Source organism: Camelus ferus, chromosome 4, assembly GCF_009834535.1.
Source record: "Camelus ferus isolate YT-003-E chromosome 4, BCGSAC_Cfer_1.0, whole genome shotgun sequence".
NCBI lineage: Eukaryota > Metazoa > Chordata > Mammalia > Artiodactyla > Camelidae > Camelus > Camelus ferus.
Window position 1 is genome coordinate 54,924,844 of NC_045699.1, and position 18,340 is coordinate 54,943,183.

At 39.8% G+C, this 18,340-nt stretch overlaps 1 long non-coding RNA gene across 1 annotated transcript; it reads right to left on the reverse strand.

Annotated features, from left to right (window-relative positions):
• Positions 1 to 509: 509 nt before the first annotated feature.
• Positions 510 to 16,626, reverse strand: LOC116663226. Its single transcript, XR_004319404.1, has 3 exons — positions 16,328 to 16,626; positions 16,044 to 16,122; positions 510 to 662 (listed from the first exon to the last, which is right to left on the reverse strand). It is a non-coding gene; the product is annotated as an uncharacterized LOC116663226 (long non-coding RNA).
• Between the last annotated feature and the right edge of the window lie 1,714 nt (positions 16,627 to 18,340).

Below are 18,340 nucleotides of genomic sequence, written 5' to 3' on the forward strand. Positions count from 1 at the left end.
ACGTGTGTGCAGGTAGCGAGACGCCGATCGGGACGGGCGTGAACATTACAGGGTAACTGCGCACCAACCAGGGGGACATCGCCTTGGGGGAGATCCCAGCACTGAACCTTCATGGGTTATGACAAGACATTGTCACATTTTTATGTTTGTGAAAACTCTAAAGGCCATGTGAGAGTACAAAGGTACCTCTTCATCAGGCAAGTATTTTTTTTTTTAATTTCTATCTGTTGTATAAGATATCACTAGTTAATACCAGCTTTGTTGAATTTAGGCTGAAAAGTAATTACTGGAAGAATCCTGTGAAGCTCAATGAATCAACAGGAAGCCTAGCAAATCAAACTTGAAAAATGGCTAAAAACCAAGGAAAGTAAGGCAGGAGGCATGATGTCAAAGCCAGGTCCCAGGAGCAGGTGGGCTCTGGTGATGTCTTGTCACCAGTACCTCTATTCTGGCCTCGGCTGCTGCCCTGTGCCATGTTGGTGGATGAATTCCCCAGTGCCATTGGCTTTTGCTGACTTACTTTAAAAGGCGACCTCGTGGTCAGGAGCATCTGATTGGTTGATCCTGCTCATGGGCCCACCTGGATTGGGAGGCAAGTGAAGAGAATCTGGAAACTTGGGCTTCACTGATGTAAGGCTGGGCCTTGACTCCTTAGCAAGACTCTGTTGAGAAAGGGAGAGGAGAAGGCCTGGGTGTTGGGCAGCAAACAAACAAATATACACACAAATATATCAACAATGGGTTTCTATATCTGAAATTTCAACATTTTGAACATTTGTTACTTAAATAATAAAAATCTGTTTTTGTGCTCTGCAATACTTTGTTTTTAAAAGTCTATTTCTTGGAGGGAGTGGAGGTATAGCTCCATGGCAGAGTCCATGCTTAGCATGCACAAGGTCCTGGGTTCCATCCCCAGTACCTCCATTAAAAAAAAAAAAGTCTATTTCTTAAGGTCTGGTTTTTTTCCACTTTTGCTGAAAGACATGTTTTTTGTTTACTCATTCCTTTGATAAGGGCCTGGTATCTCTCTCCAGTAATAAAATGCTGACACCCACTGGGTTTCCCCAAACTTCACTTGGGTCTTCATAAGGAAGGCTGGTCTCCAGTTCTTGATCCAGTAGCCCACAATGAGTGCAGAGGGATCTGGGGCAATGGGCAGTCCTGGCAGGTAAATCTCACTTCTGGAGAATTTCTTAACTGGCTCTCAAAACTTACACGCCAGATATGACATTGAGAATGGCTGGAACTCTTTCCTGGTGCAGCATAAGCCAGGGAAATCTGACGTAAATGTGCCACCTACAGAAGACCATTCGCTACCTCCACCCACTCCCATTTTAACCCTCTGAGCAGTCAGTGGCCTAGGCTTTGACAAAAGTTTTCCAGTATCACCACTGCCCACAGCCAGTGACTTGATACAGCCATTTAGGGCTCAGACCCCCCAGGCCAGCTACTCTTGAATACTCTTCCCCCAAGGCACCAACACCAGTGGAGGCTGGTGAGAAGCAGGTGTTGAAGGCCCTCGAGGAGGAGGGTTTTCCTACGATCTGATGGTGCGTTTCCAACTCAAGCCCTGACCATACAAACTAACAGGTATTTATGGTGTTCAGAATTTCTTCTTAAGTTTTGAAAGCCTCTAATTCCCAAGGCAGGTGACTTGCAAGTCAATCCTGGTTCACCTTCTTTAAGCAGATCCCACGTGCCCTGTAATGAACGGAAATTCTAGCGTGGGGATGGCGCCCTTCCCTGGCTTCCCCTGTGAATGGAGCTGCTTCTCCATGTCTTGGCTGATTTCACGAGCTCCCAGGAAGGGACGTGTTAGACACCTGTCGTCAAGCAGTTACCTTCCCGCAGATGGCAGCGTGACCTGCGTTAGTTCTTTTAATATTTTGCTCCACCTGTTCCTTTGAATTCTTGTCTCATTTCTTTCTTTTGGCATTCATAAAAAGGTCTGAGGCAAAAACGAATTAGGCAAGAAAAGACATAGCCTGTTTCTCTCATACTCCCGCATCTTGGAGATGTCGTTTCCTTTCATCTCTGCTCCTGTCCCCGCTCTCACATCTGTCTCATTAACAACTGCTGGGCTCAAACCGTCTCCTCTCTGGGGAGTTGCCTCAGACTGGGCTCACCATTGCGGGACCCCCATCAATCCCCAGAGCTCTCCCCCAGAGTGCTCTAAACACGCCTCTTGTCACATTTACTGCACTCAGTCATCACTGCTGATGCACCCACCCATCCCCCAGCCAGACACTTAACTCCCTGATAGAGCTACCCATCACTGGATCCCCACGGTCAAGTTAGGTTAGTTAAATGAATGAACCAATCTGGGAAAGAGAGGGAAAAGATAAGAAGAAAAATTGTCTAAGAACCTCTAGATGGCTCCTTCACTGGTAAACATTTAAGATCTCTCATGCTTTGTTCAACCAATTTGGGAAGACAAATGTGAAGAAAGAAAGAAAGAAAGAAAGAGCTGGATGATTGAGCAGATAAACATTCTAGTTCATTCTCTGTTAAAGGCATAGCTCACGTGTCAGAGGCTAACTTATGGTAAATAATTACTAATAGCAAATGAGTATATAAACATAGCTTTTGACAATAGTTTCTATATAATTCCCACTTCTTATAATAAAGGCACTATTCTGCACTAGGAGAAAAACGAATTGTTGACTGCGAAATAGTTACCCATCAGCCTCACCACTGCTAAACAATATACAATCTTGTCTTTTATGGCTCCCAGCTGCACCCTGCCTGGAAGATACTTTAGACATGAGCCAACTTTTTACGTCGAACAAATGCCCAGTAAAAGACACTTCGAATTCCAGTTGGACTGAACTTGCCCCTGCTCCAGAGGGCACGTAAATGAATAAATACGTCGTGCACACACATATGCACGCACGCAATCCTCAGAGCAGCTGTGTTATATTAGAAGTTGGAGGCCTTTTGTTAGTTCAGATGTTTTAGGTCTGTAAAAGCACTCCGGAGAAGAAATAAATATTATGAGTAAGTCTCGTTTCCAGGCTTGTAGTGGGGAAACACTCACTACCACAGTTTACTACAGCTTTATACTTAAACAATCTCATAAAAGAATATCAGGATTACTCACCCAGCACATGACTACTAAGACAAGACGGTATTTGTTTTATTCCCTAAATATTCAAAACATGATTTCATTCAGACTGTTTCCCAGATGGACTTTCTTTTCAGCAAAACTAATCAGAATAGTCGTGGATCATGTACTCGCTAAATGTCTTCTTCTTTTTCTTAAAGCATTCATCTTTCTTTTACTTTACCAAATACTGACTAGCAATACGGCTTCGCAATGAGAGAGAGAGAAGAGATATACGTCTGAATCGTTAAAGGAAAGGCAGGAAGCTGGGCAGGAACTCAACGTGGAATGCAGATCATTCCATTTGGGGATTTGGTCTTTTGCTTTGAAGACTCAGGGTCTGAGGCTGACAAATTTGGTAACAAGAAGAGAGTGTACTGAAGATTGATATAAATGTGGATTTATTAATTCACAAGGAGAAAGGACTCTCAAAATAACCAGAACACTCTGAGTCTGTATCAGTGCATTCTCTTCTGACTGTTAAACCCTACGTGAAGCCAAATTATGCTAAGATCGTTTACTGAACATAAAGTCAGAACAAGGGGACAGGCAGAATTGATTTTCAATGGCACTGAGAGTCTGATATCTCCATCTCCGTATGAGCCCTTGTTAAAGGGATTAGAAACACTTTGCCATGCTCCTCCCAAAGCCCGGGACATTCTTTCCCCATTCTTCACTAATTTTTACTAATCCATCTAATCTTAGCTTAATTATCACTTTCTTAGAGAGACCTTTTTAGGTCTTCTTATTTAAGAAAGGCCCCCACTGTACACTCCAGAGCACTCCGTCATTTCCCTTTATAGCACTTAGCTCAGTTTGCTCTTAGATACTTATTTGTTGATCTAAGTCCTGTCTCCCTGTAGACTGTAAGCTCCGGGAGAGCAGGCACCATGTCTGTCTGGAGTCCCACTGGATTCTCCGTTACCAACCGTGGTGCCTGGCACATCTGCAAGCATTCAGTACATATTTGTTAAATGAATACATGACTGTTGATCCAGAAGCTGCCCGGAGGAGTGGCTAAGAGCACAGGTGTTGGATTCAGGCTCCCTGGATTGAAATCCAGGCTCTGCCTCTTCATAACTATGTGAGCTTGAGCAAATTACAAACTAAGACCCCTTATCTGTAAAATGAGGACAGGGATAGTGGCTGCCTCACAGCATTCTAATAAGGATTAAATTGGTTAATCGATGTAAAATACTTGGAACAGTGACTGGCACAGAGGACATACTCAAGCAGAGTTAGCTCTTAACAGTTTCTTGCAGAGAATAACCCAATGAAAAATTGAAAGCCTGACTGCTGAAACTCAATTTCTGTGGGACATTACTGGGATGGGTACAATCAATATGTGTCTCTGAAGATACTTATGTTTCCATGGTTTAGTAGGCCGTCTTTTTTTTTAATTAAAAAAGCCTTTAATTAAATATATGACTATATTAAAACAGGTCATACACAAGGCTTCCAGCCTAGAATCCACTTTATCTTCTTTTCACAATGTTTTGTGTCTATGTACTGATCCACTGTGCATGGGTGTCAGAGCTTAACTGTAACGGCAGCTGTATCATCTTTACTTCTGAGTTCTTGGGAGGGCCACCTCTGGAACAACGAATTATGAACAATATTCAAGGTGGAAATTTTATAAAATTTAGAAAGGAAAGAAGAAGAAATAATAAATACACATAATTCTGTAACAATAGAGGTAAACATTGTTCTATTCATTTGCTTTGTTTTAAAGGCTTTATGGATTAACACTATGGGGCAAAGCACCATATTTAATAATTATATATTATAATATTGTAAGGTGAAACTTACCATGGTTGTCAGAATCTCACACAGTTATGTGTGAGAACGCATTGCTAAAACAACTAAAGTGAGGGCATCTACCTTTTCACCCCCATCCTCTATACGTTAAGTGTGGCTTTTGATCCTTAGCTGTAGGTGCTATTCAAAGAGACTATTTTCATACACAATGGAGCATTTTTTTTTACTTGAAATTAAGATGCATTAATTTTGTTTATTAAAACCTACCCCTTTCTTGAGTTCATTTTGGTCCATTTTGGTATTAAAAGTCCATTTTGGTATTAAACCCCAAATCAGGCCCTTCTGACATGTCTTTCTACATTTGAGCTTTAATTTGTTCATCTTCTCCCTGTTTGTAATCTCCATTTTCTCATACCCTCACCTAGGAATTCTGCTTTAGTCCTTAAGATTTTAACCTGTGTCTACACGAATATCCCACAGACTAACTCAGTGCACTGAATCTCAGCATTGGACCGAACTCAAAAATCTTGCTTACTGAATCATCTTCTTAAAAGAAGCAAAACAAAACAGAATTACAATAAAATATTAATAAAAGAAATTGAAGAAGACAAATGAATGGAAAGACAGCTCACATTCATGGATCGGAAAAATTACTATTGATAAAATGTTCATACTACCCAAAGCAAGCTACAGATTCAATGCAATCTCTATCAAAATTCCCATGGCATTTTTCACAGAAACAGAAAGAGCAATCATAAAACTCACATGCGACAACAAAAGAGCTAAACAGCTAAAGCAATCTCAAGTGAGAAGAGTAAAGCTGGAGGCATCACACTTTCTGTTTTCAAATTACATTACAAATCTATAGTCATCAAAATAGTATGGTATTGGGATAAAAACAGACACAGAGATCAACAGCACAGAATAGAGAGACAAGAAATAAATCCAGACACATGTTAACTATAATTTTCAACAAAAGAGAAAAGAATACACAATGGAGGAAGAATGGTTTCTTCAATAAATGGTGTTGGGAAAACTGGATATTCCCATGTGAAAGAATGAAATTAGACATGTGTCTTACAATATACACAAAAATCAACCCCAAATGGAGGAAGACATAAATGCGCTACCTAAAATTGTAAAACTCCTAAAAGAAAACACAGGAGAAAATCTCCTTGACATCAGTCTTGACAATGACTTTTTGGCTTTGATATCAAAAGCAAAGGCAATAAAAGCAAAAATAAACAAGTGGGACTACATGAAACTAAAAAGCTTCTGCACAGCAAAGGAAAACAATAAAATGAGAGGCAATTGACTGAATGGGAAAAAAATATTTGCAAATCATATATCTGATGAGGGGTTAGTATCCAAAATATGTAAGGAACTCACATTCAGTAAAAACAACCAAATAAACAAATTAAAAAATGGACAGAGGAACTGAATAGACATTTTTCCAAAGAAGGTATACAAACGGTTAATAGGTACATGAAAAAGAGCTCAGCATCACTAATCATCAGGAAAATGCAAATCAAAACCACAATCAGATATCACCTCACACCTAATAAAATGGCTATCATCACAAAAAGAAGAAGAAAACCCAAACGATGGCAAGTGTTGATGAGGTTATGGAGAAAAGAGAACCCTTTACAAAACTGTTGGTAAGAATGTAAATTGGTGTAACAACTATGGAGGTTTCTTAAAATATTCAAAAAATTCTATTAAAAAATAGAGCCACCATACGATACAGCAATCCCACTTCCGGGTATCTGTTTAAAAGAAATGAAACCACAATCTCAAAGAGATATCTGCACTCCCATGTTCACTGCAGCATTATTCACAATAGCCAAGATATGGAAACACCCTAAGCGTCCATCAAGAGATGAAGAGATAAAGGAAATGTCATACATACATACAATGGAACATCATTCAGCCTTAAAACAGAAGGAAATACAGCCATTTTTGACAACTTGGATGAACCTGGAGGACATTATGGTAAGCAAAACCAGTCAGACAGAGAAAGACAAATACTGTTTTTGTAGGGGTGGAAAAACATGGAGAGGTTGATAAAACAGTTGTAAAAGGAGTAAGTTCTGAGGATCTAATGCACAGCATGATGACCACAGTTAACAATGCTATATTGTACACTTGAAATTGTCTAAGAGAGGAAGTCTTAAGATTTCTCACCAAAAGAAAAAGAAAAAAAAAAAGGGAACTATGTGAGGTGATGGATATGTTAATTAACTTGGTAGTAGAAATCATTTCACAGTGTATACATATATCAAATCACCATATCATATACTTTAAATATGTCAGAATTTTATTTGTCAATTATACCTCAATCAAGCTGGAAAAAACCTACAATTTTTCCACTTGAATTATCAGTTACAAAGAGGTGTGTTAAAATCTTCCACAATGGTTGGAATGGTTCTGCAATGACTATGATTTGACAATTTCTTATAATAATTCCATAAATTTTTGCTGTGTATATCTATATAATTTATATGTATGCTATATATATACATTAGATGCATGAAGCTACAGTATATGATAGTGGGTGAATAGATAGACATTAATGAAACACAATGTACAAATATAAAGCATCTTTACTGTTACCCTCCCATTCATGAGATCCTAGGAGACCTTAGTAATCAGTCATGGCACTCCATTCTAATCCTAAAGTTGTTCTGGAGTATGTTTATCATAGTGCAATCATCTTACTCATCCCTCAAGGTAATTCCTTTTTGCTTTTTCTTTTCCCTACCATTTTATTATTCTCAATAATTGAATATTTTAAAAATGAGATCTCAGGTCAATGGGATGAATAAGAGATTACCTTTTAAGAAATGGAGATTATTATTATTCAATTTAATTCATTGAATTATTAATTTTAATTTAATAAGTGATTATTATTTAACCAGTGGGTTATTTACTAGATTACTTAATACTTGTTATTTTAAAAAATAACATCAGAGTTTCACTTTATGTCATATACTAATAATTCTGAATTGATTGAAAATTTTAATATAAAAATAATAAACACCTAGTTGGTCTAGAAGAGAACATAGGTGATTATTATCTTTTCTTGGGATCCAGAGAGCTTTTATGAACATAAAAATAGGGGCTTTGTAGAAGGCACATAGAAAAAAGTGATAGATTATGTTTTATAAAAATTAAAATCTTTTTTTTTCAGTCATAAAAAGCAAACTGGATAAATGAGGAACAGGCTGACAATGTATGTAATACTTTCAGTTCTTAATATATAAAGATCCGATAAATTAATAAAAAGACAAACATCTTGGGGGAAAAAAAGACTAAGAATAAGCTCACATAATTTGTAATAGAAGCATTAATGGCCAAAACACATATTGCAAAAGGTTACTTTTCACCCATAAAATAACACAAGATACCTATTTTACCCATCAAATTATCATAGATAGAAGGCCAAAGACCATATTTCACTTATATGTGGAATCTAAAAAATGAATGAACAAACTTTACAAAACAGAAACAGAGTCATAGATATAGAGAACAAACAGGTGGTTGCCAGAGGGGAGGGGAGTGGGGGGATGAGAGAAATAGGTGAGGGAGATTAAGGGGTACAAACTTCCAGTTTCAAAGTGAGTCATGGGTATGAAATATACAGTGTGGGGAATACAGTCAATAATGATGTAATATCTTTGTATGGTCCAGACAGATAGCTACTAGACTTAGCTTGGTGATCATCTTGTAATGTATAGAAACACTAAATCACTGTGTTGTGCACCAGGAACTAACGTAGTGTTGTAGGTCAATTATTCTTCAAAAACAAGCCAACAAATGTATAGAAGAGATGAGATTTGTGGTTACCAGAGGTAGGGGAGTGGGAAGAGGGGGAACTGGATATAGGTGATCAAAAGGTATAAACTTCCAGTTATTAACAGTTAGGTGCTAGGGATGTAATGTACAGCATGATTAATGTCATTAACACTGCTATATGTTGCATATGAAAGTTGTTAGAAGAGTAAATCCTAAAAGTTCTCATCATTAGGAACAAAATTTTCCTTTTATTTTGTACCTATATGAGATGATGAATGATTATTGTGGTAATCATTTCATGATGTACGAGTCAAATCATTACACTGTACACCTTAAACTTACAAAGTGTATGTTTACTATATCTCAATATAACTGGAAGAAAAACATTATCATAGATAATTCGAAAATGATGTCACCATAGAGCGAAAATTGGTGACATTGGTAAAAAAAAATATCTGGAAGGAAATTTGGAAACATGTATCAAGGGCTTCATATATATTCACACACTTTGACTCAGTAATTCTATTTCTATATTTATCTGAAGGCCAGAGGATCATATGAGCGAGAATGGATGAGATACTGACATTTTATTTTGAAGCTTAGAAATTGGAAATCACTAAAATGGGTGAATGATTGCACAGTTAATAGTATATCTGCATATTAAAACAAAATGTGTAACAATCAATGTTGGAAGAAATGTACACAAAACAATGTGCAGTGTTCTTCAAACTTCAACATATATCTCCTCCGTATGTAACATGTAAGAAGTTGAGCAATAAATACACAAACATGGTAGTAATGTTTGTTTGCTAAGTCTAGGGACTACTATTAAATGACTGACTAGTGTTTTTATTCTTCTCAATGTTTTGTGTTGTTTTCTCTCCCTCTCCCTCCTCCTCCCCCTCCCCTTCCCCCTTCCTTTTTTACTACAGATGGCTAAAAACAGAGAGATGTTTAAAAGGAAAATGCCAGCAAACAAAGAGTGCCTAAAAGTCACATCAGATTACAGCAGTCTTCAAATATTTCCGAATCCAGAGAAGTACAACCAACGGTTTCATTAGACTATTGACAAAGAATCATCTCAAAAATCTTACTTCACTCCCAAAGCTAGACAACCACAGAACATGTCTTTTTGAGAATGCATGGTAATAATTCATAAAGTCCTATGTGAACTGCCTCTCAGAATCTCCAGAACGTTCTCTCGTCTGCACGGTTCAGGCTGGCCCTTGCCCTGGGCTAACCAAAAGCAACCTCGCGTCTGGTCTGCAGGCCACACGCAGCCAGGCTTTGAGAAAGGGCCAGAGGCATGGTTGGTCTGCCTACTGTAATCCTGGTGATTACCAGGACATTACAAAAATAAGACTTATCTCTGGGTTTATATTTTTATTAAATTGAACCTCCTGAGAGTGTCAGAGTTATGCATAAACCACATTTATTAATCCTTGCATCAGCTCATAGAGATCACTGCAAAAACAGAACCCGGAATAAATTGACTGCATCATACTGATTCACTGTGCAGCATAATTTTCCGAGGGTTGTTTTGTGCCACTGAGCTGTTGAGGGGGCTAAAAGAAGGCGTCTCTTTCCCTGAGGTGGGATGTTTTTCACAACTGGAAAATTCCTTTCTAGGGCAACTTGGACACACTTCCTGAGTCTTGATTTATCCAGCACATCACTGTAAGGGTACTGCGCTATTTATAGCAAACACGAGAAGATGTATCTAGCACCTGGTCAAAGTCATTTAAAATGGTTGAATTCAACCATACAAAGAAGTATTTTCATAATCTGTACGTGCAACTGGCAATTACTGCAAGACAAAAAGCCGGGAGGGCTGACAATTCTTTTTCTGCTCTTTTAGTCACCTGGCAGAAATGAGGACTGTAATTTGGGAAGGCAAACGGCAAAGCTGTTTTAAATATGGCATCAACCATACAACTGTATTAGGCTTTTGTTTTCTGACCTGAGGATTTCACAAATCAAGGTGAATCAAATTGAAATGTAATAAACATGGAGATCTCTTAAGAACTCCTGATGTGAAGAGTTGTCTGCAATGTTGGCCCTTAAATCTGCAAGTCTGAAATGTTCCTGACAAGGCCCCCAGCAACCACCAAGTGGCCAAATCAGATGGACACTTTCCATCCTGAAACCCCCTCACCCTCTTAGCAGCATTTGACCAAGTCAACCACTCCGTCCTTCTTGAGGAACTTTCTTCTTCCCACAGGAATCCACACTCCTGGATTTCCAGCTTCTCCAGCAATTGTTTCTTCCTCCCTTCTGCCTTGTGAACATGCTCTTCTCCTCAATACAGCCTCTAAAAGTTGGCTTTCCTAAGAGCTCAGGTCTGGGGCCTCAGCTTCACTCCACCTGTCCCTGCCCATTATTAAACATTCTGCTGCTACATTCTTAAACATCACCAACAGGCTAAAAACGCCCAAGTTGATACTGAAGCCCAAATCTCTGTTCAGAGTTTCAGCCCTAAATCCAACCTGTTAGCAGACATTTTTATTTGGATGTCACCTAGTTTGACGTCTCAAACTTCACATCCAAACCCAAAACTGAGATTAAGAACATTTTCCTTCTTAAGCTGTTTTTGGTTTTTCTTAATCCAGTCTTCAGCATCTTAGTCAAGGCCACCACATCCATCCAGATATTCAGTCTAAAACCCTGGACATCACTTTTGCTCCTCCTTCTGCCTCACCAAGTCCTGTTGGTCTAACACCCCAGATGAAGGAGCAGTCTTTTTATAACCTAGTATCGGAAGTGAAGTACCATCACTTCTGCTGTGTTTTATTCATTAGAAGTGAGTCACTGAATCCAGACCACATTCAAGGAAAGAGGATTACAAAAGGGCATTCCACATTTAGGGGCTACCTTAGAGGCGGCCTAAACACTCCACCACTGTTCAGGCAGGCTTGGTGAGGCTCGCTCTGACCCTCAGCAGCACTCCGAGCCCTGCCAAGAACGTCTCTCCTTACGCTGCCACATGGCCGAGTGGAAGCAGTTGTCCATGTTTCTTTTGGATTCCAGTGCCTGGCATGAGGCCTCACAATGACCTGCTGAACTGAACTGCATTGTCTTCTAAGCCAGGCTCAGAATATGTAAATAGTGCTGATGGTTGGAACCTAATTGAGAAATCGAGCTTATAAAAATGGGATGTTTCCTTTGGAGGTGAACTAGTTCAGTGTTCCCCAGTCTTTTCCACAGTGCCCTGAAAATAGATCTAATGTTTTTGAGGAATATGTGGTAGAAATCTGGAACGATCTAGTTGTTATGATGAAGGGGCAGGAAGGAGACAGGCAGTGAGAAATACGGACAACTCTGGCATCCTGGTAGAGGTTTAGATGATGGTTTCCAGTCTTCTCTGTGTCCTTCACACTACAGGTACCACTTTTAGGATAAGAGGAACCGAGGAAGGGCATTTGCTTACCACTACCCTCAGGTTCTCAAACGATAAAGGCCAGGGAGTGCCCAAATCTAATTCACTCTTCTCTTGGACACAGAATACGCCCAGAATTCCTGCTTGCCATTTTTTTTCCCCCAGTGATCCGGGTAAACATCACAGATCACCTTTCTCCCCTACCAAAAGCATAGACTGCAAGTATCCAGTACTATGACTCCAGTCATGCCTTCTCTCCAGTGTTGAGCATGCCTTCAAACGATCATTCCCTCAAGCTGCAAAATTCAATTCTGCACAACCTAACACTCCCAATGCTACTCTGGAGGAAAGGAAAGAGATAAGACCTAACAAAGGAAGCCCAGGAAATCCCTTTTAATGCTTTGTTCGCCTATCCAAAGAAACCCCCGCCAAGGCCTAAAATTCCTAGGGAGAAAGGACGATACAGTTTCATTCATTCACCTTTTCATCATAAAATAGCTGCCAGTGGTACAGTGTATCAGGAACTCTGCTAGGCACAGGAGCCACACAGATAAAAGATACCTTCCATAAGGTGTGTCAGCCTTCCATAAGATCACGTTCACGAGCAGGGAAGAGTTCTGTTGTACCGTGTCTTGTGATACCGAGAGAGGGGAGCACAGGGTGGGAGCCCTGATGAGATTGGAGAAGAAGGCATCCTACCTGGGCTGAGGCAACTAGCCCAGGCTTCCTGGGGAGCTAAGAACCAGGTGGACTCTAAAAGGACAAGCTGGGATTGGCTAAAAAAGAAGCAGGAGAGTAACATTTCAGTAGAAAGGAAGCCATGTTAAAAGGTATAGAGGCCAAAAAGAATATGGTGATTTCAAGGCACTACAGTTATTCCTCAAACCAAGAGTGAGGACGGAAAGATGAGAGAAGGGGGAGGAGAGGTGAACAGAGGTTCGCCGTGCTAAGGAGCGTGCCCTTTATCCCCACAAACTGTGGGAAGTCATTAGACATCCTAGGCAGAACAGTGTGGCCAAATTTATATACTAAAAGGAACTTCGACATCAGTGGAGAGAAATGACTGGCAGGCAGGCCCACTGGGGGGCTGCTGTAGTGAACAGTCAATAAATTCCAGAGGGCTTCAAGTAAGGCAGTGAGGGCAGTGACAGAGCGACAAATTAGAATGTAAGCCTGATAAGACTGACATTAAATTTAAGGTGAAGGGAAAAGGAGAGTGTCGGGGATGATTCACAGCTTAGTGACTTGGGAAGCTCCATAGGAGATGCTGATACTTGACTGAAACAGGAGATAAAGGAATTTCCACATTTCAGAGAAGAGGAGTTTAGTATTGGACACACCGATGTTGTACAGACTTAGGATCAATTTCCTCTGTTAGGATCTTGGATTCATTTAAATTAAGAAGAACTTTCGGTCCGTAGAAATTTAGACTCCAGGTGTTCAGAGCTTTGGGGGAAAGTTTTGAATCAGATTCGATCAGCTCTGAAATCATCATACTTTCCCAAGCTGCTTCTCACAACTCCCCAGAATAACTTCCCACTACCGTATGGGGATTGGGGCATAAGAGGAACAAATGGCAGAGATAGTCTTATTTAAAGATACAGCTAGATTCCACATATGAGCGATCTCATATGGTATTTTTCTTTCTCTTTCTGGCTTACTTCACTTAGAATGACATTCTCCAGGAGCATCCATGTTGCTGCAAATGGTGTTATGTTGTCGGTTTTTATGGCTGAGTAGTACTCCATTGTATAAATATGCCACATCTTCTTTATCCAGTCATCTGTTGATGGACATTTAGGCTGTTTCCATGTTTGGCTATTGTACATAGTGCTGCTATGAACATTGGGGTGCAGGTGTCATTTTGAAGTAGGGTTCCTTCTGGATATATGACCAGGAGTGGGATTCCTGGGTCATACGGTAAATCTATTCCTAGTCTTTTGAGGAATCTCCAAAAAACAAAGCATAAATACAAAACAGAAATAGACTCACAGACATAGAATACAAACTTGTGGTTGCCAAGGGGGTGGAGGGTGGGAAGGGATAGACTGGGATTTCAAAATTGTAGAATAGATAAACAAGATTATACTGTATAGCACAGGGAAATATACACAAGATCTTATGGTAGCTCACAGAGAAAAAAATGTGACAATGAATATATATATGTTCATGTGTAACTGAAAAATTGTGCTCTACACTGGAATTTGACACAACATTGTAAAATGATTATAAATCAAAAATGTTTAAAAAAATTAAAAAAAAATAATGATACAGCTAGCTGTCGGTGGGGAGGGTAGAGCTCAGTGGTAGAGCTCATGCTCACTATGCACGAGGTCCTGTGTTCAATCCCTAGTTCTCTGTTTAAAAAAAATTAAATAAACTTAAATTACCTCCCCCAACAAAAAGAAGCTTATAAAATGAAGTGGAAATTTTAAAAAATAAATGTGTTAACAAAAAAGGAAAGAAAAGCGAGGTGTGAAGGATTAGCTCTTTGTCTGCTACTAACTTACCCTAAGGAAACTTCAGCATTGAAAACCATGCTTCCAGGTCAGTTTAGAGCCACATCAACTTGGAAAAGTTCTGAATTTATGTCCCACTCTTACTTATTAAACACATTCCACACGCCCATCACTATTCTCAAATACTTGCTTTCTTAGAACTCACCAATAAGAGGAAACACATATTCTCCAAGTTTCACCTTCATTTAATAGAGTTTGGAACTAGGTCTAGTTTCTCGAGATATGTTGGTTTCCAGAAATGTTTTAGCTCAATGAGAACAGTAGAAAGCCATTGTGGAGATGTGACTTATAAATGACATCTTTTCTTAAAGAATCCCTTGAGCCAAGTTGGGGAGACACAGCAAAGTTTGAAGGTTTCCTGTCCTCTCTGATCTCATTGTTAATTCTTGTTGAATATTAAACATTTTTAAGATTAAAAGAGTATATCTCTCTTGTCGTAGCTCACAGCAAAAAAAAATGTGACAGTGAATATATGTATGTTCATGTGTAACTGAAAAATTGTGCTCTACACTGGAATTTGACACAACGTTGTAAAATGACTATTATTCAATAAAAATGTTAAATAAAATAAAATAAAATAAGTGAAATTAAAAAATGCATATCTCAACTGTTGAGTTTCAGTTGCTGTGGGACAACAATGTAGGTAACCAGATATTCAGGTGTTTCCAAAAGAGAGATTTAATCCAAAGATACAGGTATAGGAGTCACACACATATATAGATGTTGCCTAATGCTATAAAATGGTCAAAACCACTCTTAGAATAGGTGTGCAAGAGGAGTGCCAAGGACTGAACATTGGAGAAAATCAATATTTAAATTATACATGGGAAAGAAAGGGTTTTCCAAAGGAGGCAACAAAAAATAACAAGAAAAACAAGAAAAGACATTATGCAGAAAAGCCAAGTGAAAAAGAGCTTCAAGTGAAAAGAGCCGGCCAATACTGTCAAATGCTGAGGAAAATTCAGGTAAGATACATACTGAGATATTAGCTTAGCAAGTGGTTTTTTTGTTTTTTGTTTTTTTGATATTTGCCTTTTTGCATATGCTTTCCATAGATTTTAAAACTTTACGTAGTCAAATGTATTCATCCTTACATGACTTCCAGGTTTTGTATCATATGAAGGACTTTTTCCACAAGAATGTATACATATATACATTTTTTCATGTATTCTTCTAGTACTTTTGATTGTTTCGAAATTTTACTTTGGTATAATATATGAGGTCCATATACAATTAAGTTTTTTTTTAGATGGCTACCCAGTTTACATAATAAGTTGTTTTCCCCTTCATCTATCTACGTATAGTCCAGTATCACACTAATTATTAAAGCTTTACAGTATCTTTTAACATTTGGTAGGCAAATTACCCTTTATTACTCTATTTTTTTAAAATGATTTTCCCTGATCATTTTTGCTTTTTCAGTTTCCATATACGCGTCCTAAAATCGGTTCTCCTAGTTCTAAAAATACTATTGGAACTTAATTGGGCTTACCTTTAGCCTAGAGACCACAGTATCTCAGGGAGCAACAGTTCCGCTAAAACCTCAGCTTGCTGTTTTTCTTCTTCACAAACTAAACGAGGAATAAATGAAATGCTATTACAGGTAGCTCTCCTTTAGCGTCTGATCTCTGGCTCTGAGAAAGATTGCCGGAACTAAGGGTACGTGCATAGATAGGAGTGATGTAAAATTGAGGTCCCAGTGGAGGGGGAAATGCACTCTTCTATACGCTAAGAAGAAAACAAACCCCCAAACCTCTTCATCGCTTGTATACTCACCTGATATCGTGGATGTTAATGTTACTTGACTGAGGTGCAGCAAGCCGGACCCTGAGATGGGGAAGTTTGCAGCAGCAAAAAGGTTTATTCACGAGGCAGCCAAACGAGGAGGCCGGTAAACAAATCTGAAATCCACCTCCGCACAGTTGCGGTGCTCAAGAAATTTATGGGATAAAGCTGGGGCCTGGGAAACGTGGGGAATATGGGGAAAAGAGATTGGAGATTGAAAAAAACAAACAAACAAACAAACAGACAAACAAACCTGAGGCCCCGGAAGTTCTGCGCAGGCACAGAGCGGACACTCACGCATGCCCCGTTGGAGCGTCAGTGGTCCCAACCAGCCTTAACCGGCTCAAGCTCAAATTGGATACAGCTGACTCCAAGTTTCCCAAAGAAACAACTTGGACCAACATCTTATTGTTTAGGCTAAGTGACACTTGGAAGAAATTCAGTTTTATAAAAACAATTAAAACAAACTTTATCAGCGAAGACAGGTTACAGTTTTCTATTTATTGGTAACTAACTGATGACTACCCTGGAATTCACTAGTACACAAGACAGGTAGATGGCCAAGAAGTTCATAGTCCATACTGATGACAGTAGGCTAAGTAAATCAAATCCAGTGATCAAGTCCCCCATTCATAATCCTGTCAGTGGCAAAAGCAATGGGTGAACACAAGAGATAAAGATTCAGTGGAGAAACTCAGGTTTTTAGGGTCAATAGTTCCTAACACTATCACCTCCTACTCTTGCAGGGAAGTCACTAATCTCCCACGTCTCCGCAGACAAATAGAGAGGATGAGGTTAAGTTTGAAGGAAGGAAGTATTGACGATTTATTTATTTGTTTATTTATTTTTACTAGGTACCAGGAAGTGGAAGGAGAGCGGTCACTTGGATGAAAACCCTGCATGAATTGTCTGGTCTCCTGGAAGTTCAGGAATACTTAAGCTGCGCCTGCTAAGGAAGTTACTTTTGGCCCCAGAGAGGAGGAGGCATATACTCACTGGCCTCCTAGGTGAATGAGGCTCAGTCTCACCAGAACTCTGGCTGATCTCATCAGTAGTTATGTGTACACATTGGGTCACCATCTAAGCCAGGCTGCTCGCCGTGATTATTCGCACCAATTTGTACAGAAGCCTGGATGACTCATCTACATGTGGCAGATCGTGTCCAGTGTGATGCTGGGATAGGATTTGCCATCCCCATCCTTCTTCCAGTGTCACTAGATAACCACATTTGCTGTTTCCCTGATCTCTCAGTTTATATTCATCAGAGAAGATAAAATCACCGCGTACCTTGACTAGTTTAAACTCTAAGCTTGATTGGCCATTAAAACACCCACCAATCAGATGGCGTGTATGCTGTGTCTGCATTGTAGATGAAGTGGTTTGGCAGTGGGGAAGAATCATACTCAAAAGTCCGACAGATCTGCGTGAGAATAATGCCTCCATCATTTACCAGCCACAAAACTTGGAACACATTTTTTAACCTTTCAGAGTTTTAGTTTTCTTATCTGAAAAATAGACATTTCTTGTTGCAATCAACAGAGAATGACTGTGGTTAACTTGGGAGAAAAGGAATTTTTTGGAGGGATATTGGGTACGTTACCTTGGGAACACTGAAGAGCCAGGCAGGAACCTAAAGCAGTCAGGTGGCAAGCATGCTGGCCAAGATCTCAGCAGAGGAACAGCCTGGTCAGGGTGACGCAGCTCTGCAGCTGAACGCTGGGCACAGCCTCTGGCACTGCCTTCACCGGACACTGGATACTGCTGAGGCACGGCCATGGCTACATGCTTCTCTTGGCACCACTGCCGCCGAACACTTGATGCCACCACCACTGGGATGAATTCTAACTGCCTCCTCCTTTGTGACACTTGTTCCAGATTCACAGTCCCAGCAAAGGCGTCTGATCGTCTGAGCTGAGGTCGCTTATGCATATTCAGCTAGAGGGGTTCACGAAAGTACTCACTTTTCTTGGCTTTTGCAGGGAGAGCAGAGGCTTGCCTCCTACC